The sequence below is a fragment of the Pongo abelii genome, chromosome 17 (assembly GCF_028885655.2).
Source record: "Pongo abelii isolate AG06213 chromosome 17, NHGRI_mPonAbe1-v2.0_pri, whole genome shotgun sequence".
Classification (NCBI taxonomy): domain Eukaryota; kingdom Metazoa; phylum Chordata; class Mammalia; order Primates; family Hominidae; genus Pongo; species Pongo abelii.
This window is the reverse complement of record NC_072002.2, coordinates 35,424,138-35,448,918: the sequence shown is the minus strand read 5'-3', so window position 1 is coordinate 35,448,918 and position 24,781 is coordinate 35,424,138. Positions and strand designations below refer to the sequence as shown.

Below are 24,781 nucleotides of genomic sequence, written 5' to 3'. Positions count from 1 at the left end.
AAAAGTGTCTGTGTGATTTTAATATACATTTATTTGATTAATAATGTTGAATGGGATTGTTTCTTCTGTCCTCACACTCATTCAAATGCAAATATGTTCACCCATATTATTTAACACAGAGGTTGGAAGTTATCTGGCTTCCAGATTATTAGGTCCATGTGTTTTCTTTAAAATGTATTGCCAACATTTAAATTCATATAAAAATGTGAATTTCTGGCTTCACCTGAAAAATCAAATGGCCTAGCAACAGTGGCCCACAACCCCAAAAGGCAACAATCAGGGGAGACTTAGAAACTCTGCCACCTTCAGACTTTCTTGTCCACCAGAACTCATCACCTCTATTACTTTACAAGTGTCTTGCTTCACAACTCAGGTTTACTGCTTGGCGCCTCCATGCATCTGAGTTTACAATTCCTACCTGAATTAAATTTTGAGAGATTAAAAGACAAATAGCAGCTAATAATAATAGCTAATTTTCATTCCATGGTTAGCATGCAAGAATGATTTATGATATTTCTGGATTATTTTATAACTAATATTTAACTATTAGGAGAATACTTTTTTAGTGGGTGCTGAAGTTTCTGACTCCCTAGAACAGTGCTTCAGTATCAGAAGGGTTGTTAAAATGCAGATTGGTAGGCCTTATCCCCAGAATTTCTGATTCAACAGGTCAGAGTGGACCCCAAGAATCTGCATGTAACCTCAAGCTCTAAGTGCAACTCTACATCAAGATGAAGTTTTCTCAAAGATATGGACACTCCTAGAAGGGTAGTGACAATATGTAATTTTGACAACATAATATGAATTTGTAGATCATTTTTCTAAAATATGTCTACATTTATTTCATTTTATCTTCAAAATAAACCTATCCAGAAGGTTGGTAATTAGAGCAGTAATTGTTAATCCCATTTTACAGAAGAAAAGTAAAGCACAGGAGTTAAGAAAGTCTCCTAGGCACACAAAAAGTTGGAAGAGCCGTAACAAGCAGGTCTCCTCCTAACTCCTAACCTTGCTAATATAGGCAAACACGGGAATACAGGACACAACTGGTGCTTGCTCCTGCAGACTGGCACCATAAAAATAGAACTATGACGAGGAACAGAGAAGACAATACAAGATATATCTCACAGCAACAAACATTTATCAAGTGATTATGTGTTAATCTATGCTAACATGGCGACAGTCCTACTGTAGGGACTGCTGAAGATACTCATAAAGCATAGGGAAAAATAAAAATAAAATCTGAAACCACAACCTTGAAAAGATAGTGAATTCTCTACATCACAGGCAGGTCAAAAACAACTGCACTGAAGGGTGGGGTGGTAGGGGCAAATACAGAGTTGGGTAGAAGAGAAGAGTCACTGTGGGACTCCACAACTGGACTTGAAGGACTTGCTATCACCAGTCAAGAATGGGAGGGAAGAAAGTGTACACAATAGGGAGCCCTTCTGGGGCTCAACAGCACAAAGAGCTGCTGTTATCCATGTTGGGTGTGTATTTGCCAAAAATATCAGGGATGCTGGAATTCCAGAATTCACAAGGGCATGCTTTTTGTAGTCTAAATTACCTTGACTATATAAGAACTCAAGTCAGTGGGCATAACTTCATTATCCATTTGTAGCCAAAAGATAACATGATTGGAGATCATAAATTTTCTCTCTGATTTTTCCTCGAGTTTTGAGAAGCATTCCTAGTAAAATTCCAGCAAACTGTGATCACAATACTAACCACAAATCAGCTCTTCAAGGAAGATTGCATTTTCACTTAAATATTGTTTATATCTTAGTTAACAGCTACTTTTCTAAGAGTTAAATAATAATAATAGTAATAGCTAATAAATATTACCATAGACTGAAAATACAAGAAAACTACAATTAGTTTGAAAAAAGTCTATTGGAAAATTTGGTTCACCATTCATTAGTGGTGTAACTGACCACTCCTATATGTCGAGCTTATGGTACAGCTCAAAATGACTGAGGTAATGAAATTTCCATCACTCAATTTGGAAAGCTATAGCAATATGGCGGAAAAAACTATCTATCCCTCACTTTGTGTAAGACCAAAGAAAAACAAAGCAAAAGAAAGGTATAAAATGTTACACTGATCAAATTAGTAACAATAATATGTTTTAAGAAAACATAAGCACACACATATGTTAATGACAGTATAAATTTATATAGTCCTTTTAGAAAGTAATGTGGAAATTACTGTAAATCTAGAAATTTCCTAATAAAAATAAGAGTTAATATTTGTGTTTCATGTGTTATTGCTTTTTATCTTAACTTTAAAGAACTATTACTATAACCCATCTTACATCTTAGTAAGCTAAAGTTCTGAGAAAATAAATTACTTGTCCAATATTGCCAACGAGTAATGGAGCTAGGTTTAAACCCAGAACCTCTAATTTTAGAACCCACCCATTTACAACTACATTATACTATCCCTCAAGAAAAAAACGATCCTAAGGAATTTAAGGGAAAAAGAAGAAAAGAAAAGAAATAAAGTTACATGTATAAAAATAGGCATTATAGGCCAGGCATGGTGGCTCACGCCTGTAATCCCAGCACTTTGGGAGGCTGAGGCGGGCAGATCACGAGGTCAGGAGATCGAGACCATCCTGCAACACAGTGAAACCCCAACTCTACTAAAAATACAAAAAATTAGCCAAGCGTGGTGGCGGGCGCCTGTAGTCACAGCTGCACGGGAGGCTGAGGCAGGAGAATGGTGTGAACCCGGGAGGCGGAGCTTGCAGTGAATGGAGATCGCACCACTGCACTCCAGCCTGTGTGGCAGAGCAAGACTTCATCTCAAAAAAAAAAAAAAAAAAAAAAAAAAAAGAATAGGCATTATATTTTTTATGCTGGAAAATCAAAAATAGGAAGGTTTAAGTTAATAACGAACATCCACTGCATAACCTTTTATAAAATTATTGTAAATAACGGGAAGTAAGCTACAGAAAAAATGTTTATAAAAATCAGGGTGAAAATTATCTGCAATATAAAACATTTGTAAAAATATTCATTCGTATGGCAAGATTGGGAAGGGAGCTGGAAAAAATAAACACTATTACCATTTTGAAGAATTTCACTACTGGTATTGAATTTTCTTTTGTTTCTGTCAGCTTCGTTAATCAACCAATATTACTCTAAGTACCCTTACAAATATATTCTTCTAGTTTTTATTCTTAGGATCCCAAACAATTCCTAAAGCGAATTAACAATTTATTTATATTAGACTTATTCAAAATAATTACATATGTTTCATCAGCGGTGCTTTTAGAAAGCTTTAGCTTTCAGTGTGAGATCTCTATCTTAACATCAACACTTTTTGCGATCACCGCTTACAGTGTACCTTTGAAATTCCTTAATTTAGACCATACATAGTGACTAAAATCAACTAATTATTTTTACTTTCACAACTTTACAATCACTCCTCAACTCCTGTCCCCATCATTAGCCCAAAGGCTGCAGGTACTTTACAAATTAGAAGTTTCCTAATAAGAACGTACTCCCTAAGTGAATATTTATCAAGTAACCAAAATATCTTAGCTATAAGGGATGTTCATAATCTAAACACTTCAGAGAAGTATTAACTAAATTATATCAAGTCTCTTTCAAAGTTTATTTCCACTTTACCAAAAAGAAGAGTTTGGTAAGAGTAATTTTCCTAAAAATGACACTGTGGGCTGCGAGAAGAATTCACTCTCCTGAGCCACACAAGGTGACATGCAGAGGCCCTCAGCCCGGTGTTTGGCCTCTATCAGCAATATAAACACACTTTCTGTGGGTAAGGAGAGTAGCTGTTCTCCAATGACATCAAACTCATAAAAGCAGGGATATAGTTTAAACATCTCTAACCCTCCTCTTCATGAATCCACCATTCAGGAATGTTTTTTTGTCGCCCCACTGTCTAACATCCACAGTCCAAGGGTTATCTTTAGCCAGTTTTAGGACAACTACTTTAATCGTAGAACTCTGGAGTTGGAAGGACCCTTAAAGATCACATAGTTCAATTCCTTTATCTAACCGAGTGGGAAACAAAGCTTCCCAAAAAAAGTTACGTCGTGTGGCGGGTTTGTGGCAAATCCAGGCCTAGAACTAAGAGATGCAACCAAACATCTGAAACTTGGCCTTCGTATTTATCTTTTACCACTAACATCTTTATATTATATCAATGGGAGTATACATACGCCCTTTCAGTGTTTTCAGATACACACTGCAGTAGACAAAGTAAACTCTACAGTTCTCATTCTCTATTTCATAAAGAATTCCAAAATGGAGGAAAAATTCAATAAAGATTGCAAAAATCAGTGTAGGGAAACTGGTGCGTGTGCGGGAAGAGATATTCGCTTAATAGTTTTGCTTTCCACTGCATACTGTTCTAAGATTTTTAGCCCTCTAATTGATCTTCAAGATAATAATTGTCCACATTTGGCTAAATAATCTCATGTCATCATGAGTGGGTATCAAGTTAATAGTCATCACCACGAATATATAGTTCAGTCTTATATTCAATCCCTTTCATCATCTATATCTATAATGTAATTCCATTTTAATAGACTTACGGAAAGATATACAAAAAATGTACAAGAATGGCTGCCTCTGAGAAGGATGAAGGCTTGTATGGAGGGGAGGAGAGAGGGCTTAATTTACACTGTATACTCTTCACTGTTGTTTGAAATGTTTACCCTACTTATATTACTTTTCAATATTCATTCATTAAACATTTTCCTCTTGAAATACATACCTATATGCATGTAATTGTATTACTAAATATCTCAACAATTTAATTTTTTCTCTTTTAAATAATTTTTCAGTATCATTCATAAGACCTCCTAGAAAATTTCAGCAAAGAGAAGAAACAACACAGTCACAACACTCAAAGCAGAATTTCAGGATTTAAAGTCTAAGAACATATATAGATGAATGAGAGGTTTTATTAAGGGGGATTGAGTTCAAAAACCTTTTGTGGGAAAGCTCTTCCCTGTATTTAAATGGCTAGGTTTAAAAATGTGATTTAAGCAGAGATTCCCGCCTCGAGGCGGGGGGAGGGGGAAAAAAACACCTTACGGTGTGAAAAGCAGAAATTAAAATGTGGTTTCTATCGTCTCAGCCGGGGCCAGAGGAGCGGGTGGGGAGGATAAGGACCTTGGAACCGTCACGTTCATCGGAGAAAGGGACAAGACTGAGGAGCTTCTCCAGGACCCGCAGCCTCGGTTAGAGGCAGCGGCAGTTCCGGGCAGACGAGTCGCGTTCGGGGACGTTCCTTGGACTCATGTAACTGAGAAACCCCACGCACTGAATCTCCACATGGAGTTTCCTCTTAATGGAGCTGGGAAGAGGGACGGCGGGAATGGATTTCCTTTAACGAGTCTCCCTCACCCTCCCCGGCCAGGGCGCACCTCACTCGCTGTCTGCTTGTGTCAGGGTGAGCTGTCAACACAACTCTTTGTGTCTCATTCGGAATAAGAGTGGTCCTCAGCCATGCACAGAAAAATGGACATGCTGGCCGGAAGACACGCGCGCCCGCTTGTGACGAAGTGACATTTGGTGTGGAGGAAAAAAACCCACAGACGCCGAGCGAGCGCCCAGCCACCTCTGGACGCTCTCAACTTTCCCAGGCTGAGCTCCATCCATCCTGTCCCCGCCACCTCCGCGGCGCCCTACCTGTCGCCCGCCCGCCTGCCCGGCACCCCCTCACTGCCCCTGGGCTCGAGGAGACAGACCAGGTGCCCCGTCGCCGCCTCCGCCCGGGGACCCCGCGCTACTCGGCGCGCCACAGCTCCCTCGTCCCAACCCCGGGCCGCCTCGCTCCCGCCACAAAGGCAGCGAGTAGAGCCCGGTGACAGGCCTTCGGCCTCCGGGCGCGGACAGCACGGCCAGGTCCCTTCGGTGGGCGACGCGAGGCGGCAGGGAGGGCAGGCGCGACTCCCAGGCTGGCACTGGCGCTCCCTCGCCGCCCGCACGCTCTCCGCTCACACCCCCGCTGCGCTTCCCATCCCTCCAGAAAAGTCCGCCGCGGCGCTTCCCCGCGCGGCCAGGGCGTCCAGCCCGCCAAAGGGCAGCTCCTGCCGGTCACAGGCGAGCTCCCGCGCCCGGTTCGCGACCTCACACCCCCCGCCCGCGCCCCGGAGTCCCCGCGGCCGCTCACCTGGCCCTGGCGGGGCGCTAGGGCAGAGGACCAGGGGGTGGCCCTCGGCTCGGCCGGGCTGGTCTCCCCACCCCCAGTGCAGTTCTCTGCGCCGCGCTGCGCTCCGCTGCTCCGGCCGCCCGACTCCGAGGTGCTAGCGCCGCCGGCGGCTGGCGTCTCTCTGGCAGGCGCGCGGTCCGCGCGCTCAGTTCCCCGGGGCGGAGCGAGGCGGCGGTCGCCGCAGCCGGAGGCGGATTCCTCAGGTGCTGCCCCTCCCGCCGGCCCTGGCCTCCGCAGCGGGGACCCCCGCGCCCCCTCCCCCCGCCCCGCCTCTCGCCTTCCCGCTGCCTCCGCGTCCGCGAGTGGCTTTTGGGGGTCCCTCACCCTCCGTGAGGGTGGTGGGCGCGCATTTCTCCCCCACCCCCTCCAACGACGCCCCCCGCCCAGCCTGTGGAGCCCTCGATGCGCGGTCCTCACGCCTCCATTCCCAAACCCCGCCGCACAGAGGAACGCGCAGCCCCTGGGGGGTGCGGAGGCAGGGGTGTACAGGGGGTCGTGCAGTGGGGCGTCTTCTGTGAAGGAGGGCTGCACCCCAGTGTGCTGACGCGCGAAGCCAGGAGGAAAAATTATTTCCCCGGAGCCCGCGTTCATTCAGCGTGCTCTCGCCTCCGCGCGATTGCTTTCTCTGTTCACTGGACGGCGGCTGAAGAGCCCCAAGCGTGAACTCGGCCTGGGCAGTGGCGGCTCGGAAACCCTTGGCCTTTTGCATGAAGGGGGTAGGGTGGGGGCAGGGCGCGGACAAAACCAAACAAACCCGGGAGCTCCGGGCCCAAGCCGACTTTTGCACCTCCCGGAGGAGCACGCCCTCCGGCCCCGGGCCCTGGCTCGTCGGGAGCCTCCCGGGACCACGGGGACGGCTCCACCCCAGGGCAGCCGCGTCCAGCTGGCCCTGGGTCTTGACGGGAGCTGCGGGGAAAAGGTTCTTGAGAGATGCTGCGGCCCGGTAGAGAGATTTCGCTCCACTTTTCACAGCTGGAGGCTTTTGTTATTAGAGATGCAGCTCCATTTTTAAAACTAATTGTTGCCACAGATAGGCGACTACATCTCTGGAAGCAGTAGCTCCATGCTGGATGTGGTGGAAGAATCTAGGTAAGGAAAGGCTGATGTATTTTGAGTGCCTTTGGTGCAGTACAGCCCCAGAGAGCTCCCCGTGTGCGTGGGAGTGGGGAGGCAGCCGCGGCGCCCAGGCCCGGGTGGGTTGGAATCATTGTCGAGTGTTAGGTACCATTTAAAGACATTGTTAATTAAAGTAGTTCTCATACGATGTCCCAGTACTTTTGTTTGCTTGTCTTGCATTTTTCTTTTTTGCCATATCCGAAATACGTTTTTTTCTTTCCTGTCACTTTTGATTCATGCAGAGGGAATGGACTGGAAGTTTGGAATCACCGGAAAATAACAAGGCATAGCTAAGCTGTGACTAGCAAGATAAACGATTTGTTCGAGGTTTGATTGTCCTTTCCCTCCTCCATTCGGAAGACATAGTTGTCTTTTTTTTCAATAATGTTTTGTACCGAAATATTTTTATTTTACAATTGAATCCCTGTTGTTCGGCCTTTAAAAACACATAGAAACATTGTTATGTGCCACGAGGGTGGGAAACATGGCTTTACTCAGTCATTGCTGTACTCTCATAATTCTGGGTCATGCACACAATACAGGTTTAGTAAATAAAATCCGTATGTTTTTGGCCCCACGCGGTGGCTCATGTCTGTATTCCCAGCGCTTTTAGCCTGGTGACAGAGAGAGAGACCCTGACTCAAGTGTGTGTGTGTGTGTGTGTGTGTGTGTGCGCGCGTGCGGGCTTTAAAATAACTACAACAGAAAGGTGCAGATGATTAGCAATAGCTAAAAAGAATCCAAAGTCACTTAGTAAACTCATCATGAGAACTGGCCATACACGTGGAAAAGACAGTGCTGTAGAAACCTGAAATTTTAAGTTCACCTGGTGAATATAAACTAAGCTCATATAAGTTAAAGCAGGTGAGAATCTTTTGGAAAAACCCATCACAAGGTCTGCAGAGTGTGTGGGGGTTGGGCAGAAGCAGAACACCTTCCAATTTAAAGATAAGGAAACTGAACAATGAGCAGCTTTAAAGTAAAACCACCAGTGCAGTTTTCTCTCTGTTTAGTTCAAGGACTATTTGTTGAGTACCAAGTACACTAGACCCTAGAAATGTGAAAGCAAATCTGGCAGTCACTCAAGGACCATAGTCTAATATTACAGGATTCTGGTATTCATTCTTCATCCATTCAACAGATATTGCGCACCTACTGTGAGTTAGACGGCACAATATATCAGTAGTAGTGGTGATTTATCAGTAAACAAGGCAAGTCCCTAACAAGGGTAAAAGTGAGAGTAATCTATATATCCTGGTAGATTGAAAAGAGTTCAATGCTATCTTCATTAGATAACAAACTCCCAGCTGGGTGCAGTGGCTCACGCCTGTAATCCCAACCCTTTGGAGGCCGAGGCAGGTGGAACACTTGAGGTCAGGAGTTTGAGACCAGCCTGACCAACATGGTGAAACCTCATCTCTACTAAAAATGCAAAATTAGCTAGGTGTTGGTGGCACACACCTGTATTCTCAGCTACTTGGGAGGCTGAGGCAGGAGAATCGCTTGAATCCTGGAGGCAGAGGTTGGAGTGAGCCAAGATTGCACCATTGCACCCCCAGCCTGGGCAACAAGAACAAAATTCCAACTCAAAAAAAAAAAAAAAAAAAAGATTTCACACTCCTTTGTCCTGAATTTGTGTATATGCCTTGTCTTCCCTTTGGGATTTCTATGTCCCTCATCATGCCCAGTAGACCTCCATAATTATAAAAGATGATAGGGTTCACAGAGAACATTCTGAAAAATGGTCCCATAGTTTTGAATCCTGACTCCAGCCTGGTGACAGAGTGAGACTACGTCTCAAAAAAAAAAAAAAAAAAAAAAAAAAAAAAAGATGCATTAGTGCCTGAAACACTTTTTTTTTTTTTTTTTTTTTTTTTTTTGAGACAGAGTTTTGCTCTTGTCGCCCAGGCTGGAGTACAGTGGCACGAACTCGGTTCACTGCAACCTCTGCCTCCCAGGTTCAAGCGATTCTCCTGCCTCAGCCTCTTGAGTAGCTGGGATTACAGGTACCCGCCACCACACCTGGCTAATTTTTTGTATTTTTAGTAGAGATGGGGTTTCGCCATGTCGGCAGGCTGGTTTCAAACTCCTGACCTCTGGTGATCTGCTTGCTTCAGGCTCCCAAAGTGCTGGGATTACAGGTGTTAGCCACTGCGCCCAGCCCGGAACACTATTAAATGTTGACTGTAATCATTGCCTGTGCATCCCTCCACTATCTCCCATAACAGTGATTCCCAAGTGTTTCTACATAGATACGCTGCCTTAAAACCCTAAATTTAGTGAAAAATATGAGACTCATAACAGAGTTCATACATAAATGGCAGAATCCTTCTGGGTAGTTACTGTGACGATCCTGCACCTTGGCAGTGGAGGAAGTTCTATGATTACGTCCTGGTTCTGCTCTCAAGGATGAACACCATTTTGCATTTATTTCTGTGGCCCTTGGCTCCACACTCTGGAATATTCTTCCTTGTTCATTATTCTCCATGACCATATCTGAAGTGCACACTAGGAAGTAAGCCCTTCAGAGACTTCACAGTTTTCACAGCGCATTTCCTGCTGATATAAGTTTGGAGTCCTGAGGGTTCATTCATACTTAAGGATTTTGTTTTGTTTTTTGGTTTTGTTTGTTTGTTTTTCCTTTTTGTGGACAATGGGGTCTCGCTATGTTGCCCAGGCAGGCCTCAAACTTCTGGGCTCAAGCCATCCTCCAGTCTCTGCCTCCCTAAGTGCTGGGATTATAGGCATAAGCCACGACTCCTGGCCTATATGTAAGGCATTTTAAAGGTCAGGTTTCTAGCTGATTTGACCTTACAATTTCCTTAGACACTTAGTAGACTATCCTCTTCCTATGAGTTCCATGGGCCAGTAATCATACCCAAAGTTCTTTCCTGGGCAAAGCTGCAAATACTTTATTTCTTTGCTTCCTCACTGTGTTTCCCTTTCTCTCAATTTAAGATATGAGGCTTAGTGGCTCAGCATACTCATGCATTATAAGAACTCACCTTCTGGCCGGGCGCAGTAGCTCACGCCTGTAATCCTAGCACTTTGGGAGGCCGAGGCAGGCAGATCACAACGTCAGGAGATTGAGACCATCCTGGCTAACATGGTGAAACCCCGTCTCTACTAAAAATATAAAAAATTAGCCAGGTGTGGTGGTGGGCGCCTGTAGTCCCAGCTACTCGGGAGGCTGAGGCAGGAGAATGGCGTGAACCCGGGAGGCAGAGCTTGCAGTGAGCCGAGATCGTGCCACTGCACTCCAGCCTGGGTGACAGAGCGAGACTCCATCTCAAAAAAAAAAAAAAAAAAAAATTTGCCTTCTACTAGAAAGGGTGCTACTACTTTCCCACTCAAAGCCAATTCACTGGAAAGGAAAACCAACCTACCACCATCTTTGTCAGAGGGGAAGATACACTGTGGGGAACCGAACAAAGGTCTCTCTAATTCCAGATCGGATGCCAGTTACCAATGCTGAATGATCTAGATCTTCACTTATAAATATGAGCAGATAAAAAATATCACCAATCATAAGGAGAGAATCTACCATTTGAAGGAAGAGGACCAAACGAGAGCAAATATTACCCACTAAAATGGAGTTAATGCAGGAAATAAGACAAAACTTTTTTAAAAATCTTGTTCATGTTCTTAGTGAAATTTAAAGAGTAACAAACAGGTTGTGAAAATGAAGCAATCTGAAAACCAGAATGCTGTTGGAAATTAAACAGTAGATGACTATTTAAGTTGAAAAAACTAAGGAAGCAGTTAATAGAAAAAATGGATACTGCTGAAAACTGAATTAGTAAATTATAAGACCATCTCAGTATTTCCAGAGTACAGAGCAAAAAGATGAAGAAATTGAAATTGTGAAAGAAAAAATAAAAGAGAAAAAATAAATTCAGGGGAGCTATTATTGATATGTTGGAAGCTTGAAAAATAAAATGGAGCACATGTTATATACTGTAACTACAAAACATCATTAAAAGAAATGAAAGAAAACCTAAGTAAATGGAAAGACATCCTGTGTTACTGGATTTAAAGACCTAACATTGTTAAGATGGCAATACTCTCCAGGTTGATCTACAGATGCAACATAATCTCTATCAAATTCCATTTGCCTGTCTTGTAGAAATTGATAAGCTGATCCTATAATTCATATGGGAATGCAAAGGATCAAAAATAGCCAAAATAAACTTAAGAAAAAAGAACCTAGTCAGAGGACTACACTTCCCAATTTCAAACCTCATGACAAAGCCATAGTAATCGAGACAATGTGGTGCTCACATAAGTACATACAGATCAATGGAATAGAATTAAAAGTTCAGAAGTAAACCCATGCATCTATGGTCAATTGATTTTCAACAAGGATATCAAAATAATGCAATACATTGGGAAAGAATAGTCTTTTCAATAAATGGTGCCGGGACAGCTGGATATCCACATGAGAAAGAATGAATTTGACATCTACTTTACAGCAGATACAAAAATTAACTTAAAATGGATCACAGATCTAAATGTAAGAGCTGAAACTGTAAAACTACCTTTATAGAGTTATTTGACACTAGATTAGGTTTCTTAATATGACACCAAAAGTATGAGCAACAAAGGAAAAAGCTAGATAAATGGATTCATAAAAATTAAAAACCTTTGTACATCAAAGGACAGAATCAAGAAAGTGAAAAGACAACCCGTAATACGGGAGAAAACATTTGCAAATCATCTATCTGATAAATATCTATTATGGAGATATATAAATATCTATTATGTAGATATATAAAGAACATATATGTATATATATAAAGAACATTTGATGCTACTTGCAATTAAATAAAACTCAATGAAGAGGTAAATAGAGTAAACAAAAAGTACTGGAAAGTAAAAGCCCTGTGGGATCGAAATAATTATTGATAATGTTTTTATAAAATCTAATACAAATGCTATATAGCATAGAAAAAACAAAAATTGAAATATTAAAAATAATCTATAATTAAAATCCCAGTTTATTTCAATAAATGTGGGTGGTATGGGCCCTTGGGGAGTGAATTTTAACCATTAAAAGTCTCATTATGTTTGGAGAAGAGAATGGGGAATAAGAAAATATATACCACCAGGCACAGTGGTTCATGCCTGTAATCCCAGCATTTTGGGAGGCCAAAGCAGGAGGATCACTTGAGCCCAGGAGTTTGAGACCAGCCTGGGCAACATAGTGAGACCCTGTTTCTATAAAAAATAAACAAATTAGTCGGGTGTGGTGGCATGATCCTGTCCTCTCAGCTACTTGGGAGGCTGAGGTGGGAGAATCACTTAAGCCCAGGAAGTTAAGGCTACAGTTTCCATCATGGCACCACTGCACTCCAGTCTGGTGACAGAGATCCTGTCTTAAAAAGAGAAAAGATACATCCTTTTTTTCTTTATAAGCATATCGGTTATTTATAAACATATCAGTTTTTTTGTTTTGTTTTAAAGATACCACAACTTCTTGTAGAACTTTCAAATAATTTGAGAAGAAAGAAAAACAAAGAAACTAAAACGAATACCACTTCACCAACACCACAAAAGTCAGGAAGAAAAGGGAAAAACAAAGTATAAAAAAGAGAAAACACAATTTAAGGTGTATGAATACATTCTTAGCATCAATAACAACAAATTCAGTGGGCTAAATTTCCCTATTGAAAGATAAAAATCTCTCTGAAAAAACAAGAAGATACAGCTATATTCTCTTTATGAATAATATCTGAATTAAAACAACATAGATTGAAATTAAATGGATGGCCAACAAAGGTAAAACAAGTGAAGACAAAAAGAAGCAAAAGTAGCAATATAAAATCAAAGTGAAATTGATGATTTAAAAGAAAGCACGGGCCAGGCCTGGTGGCTCACGCCTGTAAATCCAAGCACTTTGGGAGGCCAAGGCGGGCAGATCACAAGGTCAAGAGATCCAGACCATACTGGCCAACATGGTGAAACGCTGTCTTTACTAAAAATACAAAAATTAGCTGGGCATGGTGGTGTGCACATGTAGTCCCAGCTACTCGGGAGGCTGAGGCAGGAGAATCGCTTGAAGCCAGGAGGCAGAGGTTGCAGTGAGCCAAGATTACACCACTGCACTCCCACCTGGCGACAGAGCAAGATTCCATCTCAAAGGAAAAAAAAAACAACACTGCCAGGCATGGTGGTGCATGCCTGTAATCTCAGCTACTCAGAAGGCTCAGGTGGAAGGATCTCTTGAGGCCAGGAGATTGAGACCAGCCTGGGCAACATAGCAAGAACACCACCCCACCCCTGCTGCCACCTGCCCCATCTCAAGAATCAATGAATGGGCCAGCTGCAGTGGCTCACGCCTGTAATTCCAGCACTTTGGGAGGCTGAGGTGGGCGGATCATGAGGTCAGGAGTTCGAGACCAGCCTGACCAACATGGTGAAACCTGTCTCTACTAAAAATACAAAAATTAGCCGGATGTCGTGGTGCACACCTGTAATCCCAGCTACTCAGGAGGCTGAGGCAGGAGAATCACTTGAACCCAGGAGGCAGAGGCTGCAGTGAGCTGTGCCACTGCACTCCAGCCTGGGCGACAGAGCAAGACTCCATCTCAAAAAAAAAAAAAAAATGAATGAATGAATGAATAAAAAAAAGCATTAAGTAGGACAAGACAAAAGAATAGTGAGTATCTTTTGAACACACCTGTAGTGAGAGTGCTTTAAATACATCTTCTCAAATAATCTTTACAACTCCATGGAATGACTGTGGTTAATGCCTTCTTTCATTTTGCAAATGAAGACTAGACATCAGAGAGATTAAATGATGTTCGTAGTTCACAGTGATAGATGGACATGGAACTCAAACCCTGATATGCTAATTCTAAAGTGCAAGCTCATAGCACCAAAATATTCAAATAAATAACTAATGGGGATAAAAGGAGAATTTATTTTAAAATTTTTAACCCATTTCTTTAAGAATTTGACAGATCACATAGACCAAAAATAAACAGAGAGGATTTGGAAAATAAACAAAACACATATGTCAGGAGGCTGAGGCAGGAGAATCGCTTGAACCCGGGAGGCGGAGGTTGCAGTGAGCAGATATTGCGCCACTGCACTCCAGCCTGGTGTCAGAGTGAGACTCTGTCTCAAACAAACAAACAAACAAAAAAACACATATAATACATATAGATAACGTTGAACTCTAAAAAGATAGTACATGCATTCTTTTCTTTCTTTCTTTTTTTTTGGATGGAGTTTTACTCTTATTGCCCAGGCTGGAGTGCAATGGCATGATCTCGGCTCACTGCAACCTCTGCCTCACAGGTTCAAGCGATTCTCCTGCCTCAGCCTCCCGAGTAGCTGGGATTACAGGCACCCACCACCACACCTAGCTAATTTTTTGTATTTTTACTAGAGACAGGGTTTCACCATGTTGGCCAGGCTGGTCTCGAACTCCTGACCTCAGGTGATCCGCCCGCCTCGGCCTCCCAAGGTGCTGGGATTACAGGCATGAGCCACTGCACTCAGCCTACATGCATTCTTTTCTAAAGTCCAAGAATATTTACAAACATTGAAATGTTCTAAACCACAAGGAAAATCTTAACAAATTCTAAAGAATGGAAATCTAGAGCCTAAGCCATAGTTCTTGACCCTAAAATAAGAAAGCTACAAATTAATTATTAAAAGAATAAATCTGCTTGATGAGTTAATTTTTTCTATATAAAAATAAATATAATCTGCAATTACAGATTAGTTAGAAGTTATGAACAGTCAAAACACACTTACTAAAAACCAGGGGTTTATGACATTGGATTTGGGAATGATTTCTGAATATGACACCGAAAGCGCAGGCAGCAAAAGTAATAATAGATAAAACAGACTACATCAAAATAAAAAACTGTGCATCAAAGGACACAAAGAGGGAAAAGAAAAATTACAGAATGACAGAAAACATTTGCGAATCTTGTATATGATAAGCGGTTAATACTCAGACTATGTAAGGAACTCCTAAACTCAGTAACAACAACAAAAGACCAGGCTGGGCACAGTGGCTCACACCTGTAATCCCAGCACTTTGGGAGGCCAAGACAGGCAGATCACTTGAGGTCAGGAGTTCAAGACCAGGCTGGCCAATGTGGTGAAACCCTGTCTCTACTAAAAATACAAAAATTAGCTGGGTGTGGTAGCACGTGTGCCTGTAATCCCAGCTAGTCGGGAGGCTGAGGCAGGAGAATCACTTGAACTCAGGACGCAGAGGTTGCAGTGAACCGAGATCGCCCCGCTACACTCCAGTTTGGGTGACAAAGTGAGACTCCATCTCAAAAAACAAACAAACAAAAAACCAAAATACCAACCAGATCAAAAAACAGGCAAAGAATTTGAGTAACATTTTCCTAAAGAAGATATACAAGTGGCCAACAAGCACATGAAAGATGCTCAACAACACTAATCACTAGGGAAATGCAAATCAAAGCCACAATGAGATACCACCTTATACCCAGCAGGATGGCTACTATTAGAAAGAAAGAAAAAATAAAATAACAAGTATTGCCAAGAATGCGGAAAAACTGGAATCCTTGTACACTGCTGGCAGGAATGTAAAATGGTACGGCTGCTGTGGAAAACAGTATGGCAGTTCTTCAAAAAATTAAAAACAGAATTGCCACATGATCCAGTAATTCTGGATATACACTTAAAAGAACTGAAAGCAGAGACTCAAGAGAGATTTGTACACCCATGTTCATAGCAGCATTATTAACAATAGTCAAAAGGTAGAAGCAACCCAAGTATCCATTACAGATGAATCAATAAATGAATCAATAAACAAAATGTGATAAATACATACAATGGGATATTATTCCACCTTAAAAAGGAAGGACCTCTGACACATGGATCAGCCTTGCTTTAAAAGCAAGGCTTGCCAGCTTGCTTTTAAAACTCTCTAGGTTATTTTATTTTATTTTATTGAGATGGGGGGGTCTCACTGTCACCCAGGCTGGAGTGCAGTGGTGCAATCTCAGCTCACTGCAACCTTTGCCTCCCAGGCTCAAGAGATCCTCCCACCTCAGCCTCCTAAGTAGCTGGGATTACAGGTGCACACCACCACGCCCAGCTAATTTTTGTATTTTTAGTAGAGATGGGATTTTGCCATGTTGGGCAGGCTGGTCTCAAACTCCTGACCTCAAGCAATGTGTCCACTCAACCTCCCCAAGAGTTAGGATTGCAGGCATGCGCCATCACACCTAGCCTAGGTTATTTCATAATGTCCTCTTTAAATGCTTACATCTCTTCATAGATACTTTTTAGTAGAGAGATAATAATATCTGATTTTTTTGAGACTACACAGAACGAGTTGTTGGAATTTTTCATGTTTCCTTGGATTGTTTTTCTTAGTTTTTTTTTTTTTTTTTTTTTTTGAGATGGAGTTTTGCTCTTGTTGCCCAGGCTGGAGTATAATGGCACGATCTCGGCTCACTGCAACCTCTCCATCCCAGGTTCAAGCGATTGTCCTGCCTCAGCCTCCCAAGTTGCTGCGATTATAGGCACCTGCCACCATACCCGGCTAATTTTTTGTGTTTTTAGTAGAGATGGGGTTTCACCATGTTGGCCAGGCCAGTCTCGAACTTCTGACCTCAGGTGATCTGCCTGCCTCGGCCTCCTAAAGTGCTGGGATTACAGGCATAATGGTTTTTCTTTTTAACTTTTTGCTTGTTTCTTTCACATTTTTAATTTATTTACTTATTTTCCATTCTTACACGTTTCATGCTGATATTTTCTTATTTTAATAACTTAAGTAATTCAGTTAATTGCTGAAGAATAGTGTGGGGTGGAGGGACTGGGCAAAGGTTAAAGAAATTGAGGGAGTCCCAGCTATGATTTGGAATTTTTGGTCATTAGTGAACTCTTTTCAAATTTGATATATCCTTTCCCCACGGACATGTCTCCTTTTAGTTTTGGGCATTAAAAAGACAGTGTTGGCCGGGCGCAGTGGCTCATGTCTGTAATCACAGCACTTTGGGAAGCCGAGGCAGGCAGATCACTTGAAGTCAGGAGTTGGAGACCAGCCTGGCTAACATGGTGAAACCTCATCTCTACTAAAAATATAAAAATTAGCCAGGCATGGTGGTGCATGCTTGTAATCTCAGCTATTTGGGAGGCTGAGGCAGAAGAATTGCTTGAACCCGGGAGACAGAGTTTGCAGTGAGCCTAGATCGCAGCACTGCACTCCAGCCTGGGCGACAGAGCAAGACTCTGTCTCAAAAAAAAACCCAAAAACAATGCACAGTAAACCTTTACATCTTTTCCCTGTCATCCAGTAATCACTGTCTCCCCTCTTTCCATTTTACCTCTGACAGTCTCCCTTGGCCTCACTACTGAGTTATCAGTGATAAAAATGCCATGGTTACATAATTTCTATGACTCACCTCAGATGTTCTGTAATATAGTACTTTCCCATTATCCCAGGGGATACATTCCGAGACCCCCAGTGGATGCCTAAAACAATGGATAGTACCAAACCCTATATCTACTGTGCTTTTTTGATCCGGTAACCAAGACACTGCTAAGTGACTAACAGGTGAGTAGCAGAGATAGGGACACCTCTGTTTTATTGTGCTTCACTTCACTGTACTTCAGATACTGCATTTTACAAACTGAAGGTTTGTGGTAACCCTGAATCAAGCAAGTCTATGCGTGCCATTTTTCCAGCAGTGCTTACTTCATGTCTCTGTGTCACATTTTTGTAATTCTTATGATATTTCAAACTTTTCCTTTTTTTTTTTTGAGACGGAGTGCTCTTGTCACCCAGGCTGGAGTGCAGTGGCGCGATCTCGGCTCACTGCAACCTCTGCCTCCTGGGTTCAAGCGATTCTCCTGCCTCAGCCTCCTGAGTAGCTGGTGTTACAGGCGCACACCACCACACCCAGCTAATTTTTGTATTTTTAGTAGAGACGGGGTTTCAGGTTTCGCCATGTTGGCCAGGCTGGTCTTGAACTCCTGGCCTCGTGATCCACCCACCTCGGCCTCCCAAAGTGCTGGGATTACAGGCATAAGCCACCACGCCCCACCCAAACTTTTCCATTATTATATCTGTTAGGTGATCTGTGATCACTGATCTTTGATGTTACTATTGTAATTGTTTGGGGTGTCATGAACCATGCCCATCTACATACGACAGCGAACTTAATATATAAATGTTGTGTGTGTTCTGACTGCTCCACCAAGCAGCCATTCCCACTTCTCTCTCCCTTACCTCAGGCTTCCTTATTCTGTGAGACATAATAAGATTGAAATTAGGTCAATTAATAACCCTACAATGGCCTCTAAGTGTTCAAGTGAAAGGAAGAGTCACATGTCTCTCACTTTCTTTTTTTTTTTTTTTTTTGAGACACAGTCTAGCGCTGTCGCCCAGGCTGGAGTGCAGTGGCACAATCTCAGCTCTCTAAAACCTCCATCTCCTGGGTTCAAGTGATTCTCCTGCCTCAGCCTCCCAAATAGCTGGAATTACAGGCACCCACCACCACGCCCAGCTAATTTTTGTATTTTTAGTAGAGACAGGGTTTCACTGTGTTGGCCAGGCTGGTCTCAAACTCCTGACTTCATGATCCGCCCACCTCGGCCTCCCAAAGTGCTCGGATTACAAGCGTGAGCCACCACGCCCAGCCGTCTCTCACTTTCAATCAAAAGCTAGAAATGATTAAACTTACTGAGGAAGGCATATCAAAAGCTGAGGGAGGCCAAAAGCTAGGCTTCTTGCACCAAACAGCGAAGTTGTGAATACAAAGATAAAGTTCTTTTTTTTTTTTGAGACAGGAGTCTCACTCTATTGCCCAGGCTGGAGTGTAGTGTGGCTCAATCTCGGCTCACTGCAACCTCCGCCTCCTGGGTTCAAGCAATTCTCCTGCCTCGACCTCCTGAGTAGCTGGGATTACAGGTGCCCACCACCATGCCTCTATTTTAAGTAGAGACAGGGTTTCACTACATTAGCTAGGTTGATCTCGAGCTCCTGACCTTAAGTGATCCGCCTGCCTCAGCCTCCCAAAATGCTGGGGTTACAGGCATGAGCCATCGTACCTGGCCGGAAAAAGTTCTTGGAGGAAATTAAAAGTGCTACTCCAGTGAACACATGAATGATAAGACAGTGAAACAGCCTTATTGCTGAAATGGAGAATGTCTAAGTGGCCTGGATAGATCAAACCAACCACAACATTCTCATAAGCCAAAGCCTAATCCAGAGCAAGACCCTAACTCTAACTCTTCAATTCAATGAAGGCTGAGAGTGCTGGAAGCAATGGAAGAAAAGTCTGAAGCTAGCAGAGGTTGGTTCATGAAGTTTAAGGAAAGAAGCCACCTCCGTAACAAAAAAAGTGCAAGGTGAAGCAGCGAGTGCTGATGTAGGAGCTGCAGCAAGTTATCCAGAAGATCTAGCTAAGATCATGGGTTAAGGTGGATACACTGAACAACAGACATTCTTTTTTGTTTAATTTTTATTTTTTGTAGAGACAGAATCTCGTTTTGTTGTCCAGGCTGGTCTTGAACTCCTGGGCTTAAGCGAGCCTCCTGCCTCAGCCTCCCAAAATGCTGGGATTACAGGCATGAACCACCACACCAGACCACAGATTTTTCAATGTAGACAAAACAGCCTTACATTGGAAGAAGATGCCATCTAGGAATTTTGTAGCTAGAGAAAAATTAATGTCTGGCTTCAAAGGACAGGCTGACTCTCTTCTTATGGACTAATGCAGCTGATGACTTTAAGTTGAAGCCATTGCTCATTTACCATTCCAAAAACTCTAGGGCTCTTAAAAATGATGCTAAATCCAGCCTCGCCTACATGGCAAAACCCCGTCTTTACTAAAAATACAAAAATTAGCCGGGTGTGATGGCATACACCTGTAGTCCCAGATACTCGGTAGGCTAAGGCAGAAGAATCACTTGAACCCGGAAGGCAGAGGTTACAGTGAGCCAAGATGGCACCACTTCACTCAAGCCTGGGTGACACAGTACAACTCTGTCTCAAAAAAAAAAAAAAAGCTAAATCTACTCTGCCTGTGCTCTATAAATGGAACAACAAAGCCTGCATGACAGCACATCTGTTCACAGCATGGTTTACTGAATACTTTAAAGCCCACTGTTGAGACCTACCGCTCAGAAAAAAAAAATTCCTTTCAAAATATTACTGCTGGGGCCAGGCGCAGTGGCTCGTGCCTGTAATCCCAGCAATTTGCAAGGCTGAGGCAGGTGGATCACCTTAGGTCAGGAGTTCCAGACCAGCCTAACCAATATGGTGAAACCCCATCTCTACTAAAAATACAAAATTAGCTGGGCATGGAGGCACATGCCTGTAATCCCAGTTACTCAGGAGGCTAAGGCAGGAGAATTGCTTGAACCCGGGAGGCGGAGGTTGCAGTGAGCTGAGATTGCACCACTGTATTCCAGCCTGGGCAACAAGAGCAAAACTCCAACTCAAAAAAAAAGAAAAAAGAAACAAACAAACAAACAAAAAATATATATATATATTACTGCTCGTTGACAATGCATCTGATCATCCAAGAGCTCTGATGGAGATGTATGAGTAGATTAAAAGTTGTTTTCCTGTAATCCCAGCACTTTAGGAGACCGAGGCAGGTTGATCACCTGAAGTTGGGAGTTTGAGACCAGCCTGACCAACATGGAGAAACCCCGTCTCTACTAAAAATACAAAAAAATTTGCTGGGCGTGGTGGCGGATGCCTGTAATCCCAGCTACTTGGGAGACTGAGGAAGGAGAATTGCTTGAACCCGGGAGGCACAGCTGAGATTTCACCATTGCGCTCCAGCCTGGACAATAAGAGCAAAACTCTGTCCCCCCCAAAAAAAAAAATAGTTGTTTTCATGCCTGCTAACACAACATCCATTCTGTAGCCTATGGCTCAAAGAGTAATTTTGACTTTAGAGTCTTATTTTTTCTTTCCTTTTTTTTGAGACAGAGTTTCGCTCTTTTTGCCCAGGCTAGAGTGCAACGGCATGATCTCGGTTCACCGCAACCTCCGCCTTCCAAGTTCAAGCGATTCTCCTGCCTCAGCCTTCCAAGTAGCTGGGATTACAGGCATGTGCCACCATGCCCTGCTAATTTTGTATTTTTCGTAGAGAAAGGCTTTCCCCATGTTGGTCAGGCTGGTCTCAAACTCCCGACCTCAGGTGCTCTGCCCATGTCGGCCTCCCAAAGTGCTGGGATTACAGGCGTGAGCCACCACGCCCAGCCCTTATTTCATTTTTGAGATGGAGTTTCACTCTTGTTGCCCAGGCTGGAGTGCAATGGTCCAATCTCAGCTCACTGCAACCTCCACCTCCCAGGTTCAAGGGATTCTCCTGCCTCAGCCTCCTAAGTAACTGGGATGACAGGTGCTTGCCACCACACCCAGCTAATTTTTATGTTTTTAGTAGAGACGGGTTTTGCCATGTTGGCCAGGCTGGGCTTGAACTCCTGACCTCAGGTGATCTGCCCGCCTTGGCCTCCTGAAGTGCTGGGATTACAGGCATGAGCCACTGCACCCAGCCTTGAGTCTTATTATTTAAGGAACACACTTTTTGACCGGGCATGGTGGCTCACACCTGTAATCCCAGCACTTTGGGAGGCGTAGGCGAGTGGCCCCTGAGGTCAGGAGATCGAGACAACCCTGGCCAACATGGTGAAACTCTACTAAAAATACAAAATTAGGCCGGGTGCCGTGGTTCACGCCTATAATCCCAGCACTTTGGGAGGTCAAGGTGGGCAGATCACCTGAGGTCAGGAGTTTGAGACCAGCCTGGCCAACATGGTGAAACCCAGTCTCTACTAAAAATACAAAAATTAGCTGGGCATGGTGGTGGACACTTGTAATCCCAGCTACTTGGGGGGCTGAGGCAGGAGAATCACTTGAACCCAGGGGGCAGAGGTTGCAGTGAGCCTAAATCACCCCATTGCACTCCAGCCTGGGCAACAAGAGTGAAATTCTGTCTCGAAAAAAAAAAAAAAAGAAAAGAAAAGAAAAAAAAATTAGCCAGGTGTGGTGCTGCATGCCTGTAATCCCAGCTACTCAGGAGGCTGAGGCAGGAGAATCGCTTGAACCCGGGAGGCAGAGGTTGCAGTGAGCTGAGACCACACCATTGCACTCCAGCCTGGGCGACAAGAGAGTAACTCCATTTCAAAAAAAAAAAAAAAAAAAGAAGAAAGAAAAGAAACACATTTTTTAAAGCTATAGCTGCCATTGGTAGTGATTACTCTGGTGAATCTAGACAAAGTAAATTGAAAACCTTCTGAAAAGGAATCACCACTTAGATGCCATTAAGAACATTTGTGATCATGGGAGGAAGTAAAAATATCAACATTAACAGAAGTTTGGAAGAAGTTAATTCCAGCTCTCATGGACAACTTCAAAGGGTTCAAGACTTCAGTTGAGAAAGTAATTACAGATGTGGTAGAAATAACAGGAGAACTAGAAGTGGAAGCAGAGCTCAAAGATGTGACTAGATTGCTACAATCTCCTGATAAAACTTGTACAGGTGGCCAAGCACAGTGGCTCACGCCTTTAATCCCAGCACTCTGCAATGCCTAGGCAGGCAGATCACGAGGTCAAGAGATCGAGACCAGCCGGGCCAACATGGTGAAACCCCGTCTCTACTAAAAATACAAAACGTAGCTGGGCATTGTGGTGAGCGCCTGTAATCCCAGCTACTCGGGAGGCTGAGGCAGGAGAATAGCTTGAACCTGGGAGGCAGAGGTTGCAGTGAGCCACGATCATGCCACTGCACTCCAGCCTGGTGACAGAGCGAGACTCCAACTCAAAAAAAAAAAAAAAGAAAAGAAAAGAAAAGAACAGGTGAGGAATTTTTTTGCTTGATGAGCTAGCAAAGAAAGTGGTTTCTTGAGAGGGACTCTACTCCTGGTGAAGAGGCTGTGAACATCGTTGAAATTTTCAGACAACAAAGGGTTAGGCGCAGTGGCTCACACCTATAATCCCAGGACTTTGGGAGGCTGAGGCAGGCAGATCACTTGAGACCAGGAGTTCGAGACGAGCCTGGCCAACATGGTGAAACCCAGTTTCTTCTAAAAATACAAAACTTAGCTGGGCGTGGTTGCACATGCCTGTAGTTGAGCTACTCAGGAGGCTGCGGCAGGAAAATCACTTGAACCCAAGAGGCGGAGGTTGCAGGGAACCATGATCACACCACCACACTCCAGCCTTGGAGACACAGCGAGACTCCATCTCAAAAAAAAAAAAAAAAAAACACAACAAAGGATTATTGCATAAAGCTAATTCATAAAGCAGTATCAAAGTTTGAGAGGACTGACTTCAATTCTGGAAGTTCTACTATGGATAAAAGCGGATCAAACAGCATTGCATGCTACAGAGAAATCTTTTTGAAAGAAAGAGTCAATCGAGGTGGCAAACTTCACTGTTTTCTTTTAAAGAAATTGCCAGGCCCGGCACGGTGGCTCATGCCTGTAATCCCAGCACTTTGGGAGGCCGAAGTGGGCGGATCACCTGAAGTCAGGAGTTGAAGACCAGCCTGGCCAACATGGTGAAAAAATTAGCTGAGCGTGGTGGTGCACACCTGTAATCCCAGCTACTCAGGAGGCTGAGGCAGGAGAACTGCTTGAACCTGGGAGGCAGAGGTTGCAGTAAGCCAAGATTGTGCCACTGCACTCCAGCCTGGGTGACAGGAGTGAAACTCCATCTCAAAAAAAGAAAGAAAGAAATTGCCACAGCCCCCAACCTTCAGCAACCATCCTTCTCATCAGTCAGCAGCCATCAACAACAAGGAAAGACCCTCCACCAGCAAAAAAAAAAAAAAAAAAAAAGATGATTCGCTGACAGCTCAGATTATTGTTAGCATTATTAGTACTGCTACTTTTTTAGCAATAAAGTATATTTTAATTAAGGTACGTACTTTTTAAAGATGCAATGCTATTGCACATTTAATAAACTACAGTATAGGCCAGGCACCGTGGCTCACGCCTGTAATTCCAGCACTTTGGGAGGTTGAGGTGGGTGAATCACGAGGTCAGGAGTTCAAGACCAGCCTGACCAAGATGGTGAAACCCCATCTCTACTAAAAATACAAAAATTAGCCAGGTGAGGTGGCAGGTGCCTGTAATCCCAGCTATTCAGGAGGCTGGGCAGGAGAATCGCTTGAACTTGGAGCGGGGAGGTTGCAGTGAGCCGAGATCGCGCCATTGCACTCCAGCCTGGGCAACAGAGTGAGACTCTGTCTCATAAATAAATAAATAAATAACAGTATAATGTAAACCTAACTGGGAAACCAGAAAATTTGTGTGACTCGCTTTATGGAGATACGCACTTTGTTGCAGTGGTCTGGAACTGAACCCACAACATTTCCCAAGTATTCCTGTGCAGCATGGACGGCTAGACGAAAGGATGATTCATCTCCCTGGTAGGATGGAGTGGGACGGCATGAGATTTCATCATGCTACTCTGAAGAGCGTGCAATTTAAAATATGAATTGTTTATTTCTGG

General features: G+C 43.5%; 1 protein-coding gene and 1 pseudogene across 10 annotated transcripts in view; one reads left to right on the top strand and one right to left on the bottom strand.

Annotated features, from left to right (window-relative positions):
• The window catches only part of GREB1L (GREB1 like retinoic acid receptor coactivator), a 287,707-nt gene extending 281,450 nt beyond the window's left edge, over positions 1–6,257 (bottom strand). For 6 of the 10 annotated variants that reach the window (XM_054538185.2, XM_054538181.2, XM_054538189.2 and 3 more), the window contains exon 1: positions 6,151–6,257. The gene's annotated coding sequence lies outside the window, so the exon portion shown is untranslated. The remainder of the gene's footprint in view (positions 1–6,150) is intronic. The other 4 variants (XM_054538186.2, XM_063716854.1, XM_063716853.1 and 1 more) reach the window with 3 other exon arrangements.
• Positions 6,258–6,896: 639 nt separating this feature from the next.
• The window catches only part of LOC129051710 (nuclease EXOG, mitochondrial-like), a 63,429-nt pseudogene continuing 45,544 nt past the window's right edge, over positions 6,897–24,781 (top strand).